Below are 5,000 nucleotides of genomic sequence, written 5' to 3'. Positions count from 1 at the left end.
TAATGATAATGATAATAACAATAATAATTATATTTTTAAAATTTGTGTATTTATTTAGAGCTGATCCTGTGGCTCTAATAATACTGATCAGTGCATGTGAGATGAACAATGTACGTGAATAGTAAATGAATAAATAGATAAATGAACTAACGTTGAAGATACAGATCGCTAAAGATACTATTTTAAAACATTGTAACATCATTCACAACACACGCACACACACGCGCGCGCGCGCGCACACACACACACACACACACACGCACGTACGCGCGTGCGCACACACACACATACCTCACACTCCTCAAACACACCCACACACACGCGCGCGGGAGAGGGAGGCATCTATGTGCATATGGGCTGTTTTTGGGTTTTTTTTTTATCAAATGATGATGCTTTTTTTTTTCTTCCTTTCTTTTTTGTCCTTTTTGTTTAACATGGATGGTTTGAACAAGTACATAAATAAATCACATGGATACTGACATGCATGTTCATATGCTTAGACTGAGTGATATGCACATTGATATGTTGACTGAGCAGTCTTAACTCACAGAAAACCTTTTTTCAATGAAGCGGTCTGTTCAGATTGACATTCACAGTATTGTCGATAGTTCAGCCGACCAAAACAACAGTCTCACAGTCCTTGAGAAAAGATTTTTTTTTAAAGGGGGGGCGTGGGGGGGTAAGCATTGGCGTGTTTGTTTGTGTGTTTGTGTTATTGTCGTTGTTTTGTTTTGTTTTTGTTGTTGCTTGTGTGTGTGTGTGTGTGTGTGTGTCCCAAGTTTGCCACTGTACTACTGATGCACAACTGAGTAGGCAATTGTTGCGATTGAAACAAACTTTGTAGCAACTTATTGACGTCAGTGCATTTTCAAGTCGGACACAGCCGAGGCTTCTGTACAGACAGTTCATGGCAAGAGTCCGTGTATTTAGATTTGAGACCTAAGACCTATACTGAGCCGCCGGGCCAGACCGGTGTGTGTTGTTTTTTTTTTAGGGGGGGGGAGCTTGTTTTCTCGTGTGTGTGTGTGTATGTGTGTGTGTGTGTTTTATTTTGTTGAGTTTTTTTTGTTTTTGTTTTTTTTGTTTTTTTCTACTCTTCCTTTATGTTTTGTCTTTCTCACCCCACTCACCCTCCCCCTTCTCCCCACTTCACCTCTTCTCTGTCTTCGTCTGTCTACATGTCATGTTTCTCTCTCGCTCTCTCTGTACCACCCTCTCTCTCTCTTTCTCTTTCTGTCTCACCCTCTCTCTCTCTTTCTCTCTCTGTCTCACCCTCTCTCTCTCTTTCTCTCTCTGTACCACCTTCTCTCCCTCCTCTCTCACTCTCTCTCTCACCCGCTCTTTCTCCCTTTCTCTCTCTCTCTCTCTCTGTCCTTTTCCTCCTCTCTTTCCCCCCTCTCTCTCCCTCTGTCCGACTCTCTCTCCCCTTCTCTCTCTCCCCCCCCTCTCTCTCTTTCTCTCTCTAAATACTTGAAAAAAAAAAAGTTCTTTCGTTCGTTTTCTCTTAGTGTGCCTTTCAACGACATCCAAAACATATATACATGCCAGAAAGACAGACAGACAGAAAGAAAGAAGTAAAGGAGGAAAAAGAATAAAGCCCCGTCACTGCCCTGGTGCTGTGCTGATGCAGCCGTTTTCAGGAGTTAGGGAGAGCAGTTGGTTCCAGACCCTCCCCCACCCCCCACCCCTTTCTCCATCCCTTCCCCCCCACCCCCCCCCCCACCCCCCACCCCCACCCACTCCCCCTAACCTGAGTTCAAAGCGAAGACGTACAAAACAGCAGATGGCAAAGACATCACAGCACGCCCTTCCAGAGTCTGCACTACCCCAGCCACAAAGGGCTGGTCTAGTCGGACGGTCGGTTTCTTCACCAGTACGGAAAGTAAAGGGGGGGGGGGGGGGGGGGGGCTGTACTCCTGTTGCCTGTGCTGTGCCCCTCACCACACCAAGACCCCCTATGATAGTCAGTCGTGTCCGACTATGACCATCAGAACAGCAGAGAAGGCAACTGCTGTTCCGACTATTTTGGGCTAGAATTTGATTATAGTGGAGAGTGTCTTGCCCATGTTACATCCCCACTCTCTCGGCCAAGAGGGTTTTAGGACAGTCGGCGTTGGGGATGGTTCCCAAAGGGCCAACTAGCCCCCAAGGCTGTAGCATTAAGAGCCAGTGCAACTTTGCCTCCTAGTTTGAGAGTCATAGTCCTTCACAAAAGACTAAGCTGTAAATGATTTCCCATTGACTGGAGAAACCATTGATAATACAGCTCTCACTTTGCTGTTAGCCCAAATGTAAACTTATGTCAATCTGTGATATAAGCGGAGTGTTGGGCAGGCAGTATTAGTCGTCCGGTCCTCTCCTGTACCTCCTCCCCACACATCCCACCCCACCACACCTCACCTTTCTCTCTCTACTCTTTTAGTGTTTGTGAAAAAAAAAATTAAGTTTTAAAAAAAGATGAAGAAATGAACAACGTGAAAATAAAACTTTTTTTTGTTTTTGTTCAAAATTGATGTTAGTTCCGTGAGTGCATTACGTATTTCAAACGAGGGGTAGGGAGAGGGGATGAGGGTGGGAGGATGTGGGGGAGGGGTTGGGGAGGGGAGAGAGGGTATGGGAGGGGAGAGAGGGTATGGGAGGATGTGGGGGAGGGGAGAGAGGGTATGGGAGGGGTTGGGGAGGGGAGAGAGGGTATGGGAGGATGTGGGGGACGGGGAGAGGAGGGTATGGGAGGATGTGGGGGAGGGGGAGAGAGGATATGGGAGGGGTTGGGGGGGGGAGAGGGGGTATGGGGAGGGGTGGGGGAGGGGAGAGGGTATGGAGGGGTGGGGGAGGGGAGAGAGGGTATGGAGGGGTTGGGGAGGGGAGAGAGGATTTGGGAGGGGAGAGAGGGTATGGGAGGGCGAGAGAGGTATGGGGAGGATGTGGGGGAGGGGAGAGAGGGTATGGGAGGATGTGGGGGAGGGGAGAGAGGGTACTGGGAGGGGTTTGGGGAGGGGAGAGTGGATATGGGAGGGGAGAGAGAGGGTATGGAGGGGAGAGAGGTATGGGAGGGATGTGGGGGAGGGGAGAGAGCGGGTATGGGAGGACTGTGGGGCGAGGGGAGAGAGGTATGGGAGGATGTGGGTGGAGGGGAGAGAGGGTTATGGGAGGATGTGGCGGGAGGGGAGAGAGGGTATGGGAGGATGTGGGGGAGGGGAGAGAGGACTATGGGGGGATGTGGGGGAGGGGGAGAGGGTATGGGAGGGCAGAGAGAGGGTATGGGAGGGGTTGGGGAGGGGAGAGGGGGTATGGGAGGGGTGGGGGAGGGGAAGAGGGTATGGGAGGGGTGTGGGGGAGGGGAGAGAGGGTATGGGAGGGGTTGGGGAGGGCAGAAAGAGGGTATGGGAGGGGTTGGGGAGGGGAGAGAGGATAAGGGAGGGGTTGGGGAGGGGAGAGAGGGTATGGGAGGATGTGGGGGAGGGGAGAGAGGGTATGGGAGGGGTTGGGGAGGGCAGAAAGAGGGTATGGGAGGGGTTGGGGAGGGGAGAGAGGGTATGGGAGGGGTTGGGGAGGGGAGAGAGGGTATGGGAGGGGAGAGAGGGTATGGGAGGGGTTGGGGAGGGCAGAGAGGGAATGGGAGGGGGTTGGGGAGGGGGGAGAGGGAATGGGAGGATGTGGGGGAGGGGGAGAGAGGGAATGGGAGGGGTTGGGGAGGGGGGAGAGGGGAATGGGAGGGGTTGGGGAGGGGAGAGAGGGAATGGGCGGATGTGGGGGAGGGGAGAGAGGGTATGGGAGGATGTGGGGGAGGGGAGAGAGGGTATGGGAGGATGTGGGGGAGGGGAGAGAGGGTATGGGAGGGGTTGGGGAGGGCAGAAAGAGGGTATGGGAGGGGTTGGGGAGGGGAGAGAGGGTATGGGAGGGGTTGGGGAGGGGAGAGAGGGTATGGGAGGGGAGAGGAGGGTATGGGAGGGGTTGGGGAGGGCAGAGAGGGAATGGGAGGGGTTGGGGAGGGGGGAGAGGGAATGGGAGGATGTGGGGGAGGGGAGAGAGGGAATGGGAGGGGTTGGGGAGGGGGGAGAGGGAATGGGAGGGGTTGGGGAGGGGAGAGAGAGGGTATGGGAGGATGTGGGGGAGGGGAGAGAGGGTATGGGAGGATGTGGGGGAGGGGAGAGAGGGTATGGGAGGATGTGGGGGAGGGGAGAGAGGGTATGGGAGGATGTGGGGGAGGGGAGAGGGGGTATGGGAGGGGTTGGGGAGGGGAGAGAGGGTATGGGAGGATGTGGGGGAGGGGAGAGGGTATGGGAGGGGTTGGGGAGGGGAGAGGGGGTATGGGAGGATGTGGGGGAGGGGAGAGGGTTGGGGAGGGGAGAGGGGGTATGGGAGGGGTTGGGGAGGGGAGAGGGGGTATGGGAGGGGAGAGAGAGGGTATGGGAGGGGTTGGGGAGGGGAGAGAGGGTATGGGAGGGGTTGGGGAGGGCAGAAAGAGGGTATGGGAGGGGTTGGGGAGGGGAGAGAGGGGGAATGGGTCAGGAGGTAGGGGTAAAGGGTTGGAGGGTGGTTGGAAGCAGGAGCGTCATTAAAGGCGGTGCTATCGAAGGAAACTCGGGTGCGTACGATTGATTGCCGAGTGGTTAGTGCGTTTAATTTGCTGTCTGGGGGTCCTGGGTTCGATCCGGTGTCGGCATGTCAGTGGAGGGGATAAGGGAGGACGTCTTTTCTTCTTTCTATCTTTTCTTCTTTCTATCTTTTCTTCTTCTTCTTCTTCTTCTTCTTTTCTTCCTTTCTTTTTTTCCGATCTTATGTGTCAGCACCTGTGCAGAACTGCTAGTGTCTTCACCAATTTGCAAAAGATCAAACGTGCTCGTGAAGGATCCCGTAAGGCATGTGAGTATCCGGTGGGTTGTGGAAATACGAACGCACCCAGTATGTGCATCCGAAAACGAAATATGGCTGCCTTAACGTCGGGCTAAAACTGGGATCACACACACCGGTTGATGCAAGCGACCTTGAAGTTGTAG

General features: G+C 53.5%; 1 protein-coding gene across 4 annotated transcripts in view; it reads left to right on the top strand.

Annotated features, from left to right (window-relative positions):
* The window catches only part of LOC143283053 (protein kinase C-binding protein NELL1-like), a 273,814-nt gene that overhangs the window by 185,713 nt on the left and 83,101 nt on the right, over positions 1-5,000 (top strand). The gene's annotated exons all lie outside the window — the stretch shown is intronic.

This window comes from Babylonia areolata, chromosome 6, assembly GCF_041734735.1.
Source record: "Babylonia areolata isolate BAREFJ2019XMU chromosome 6, ASM4173473v1, whole genome shotgun sequence".
NCBI lineage: Eukaryota > Metazoa > Mollusca > Gastropoda > Neogastropoda > Buccinidae > Babylonia > Babylonia areolata.
The sequence above is the reverse complement of the archived record's forward strand: the minus strand, read 5'-3'. Positions and strand labels throughout refer to the sequence as shown.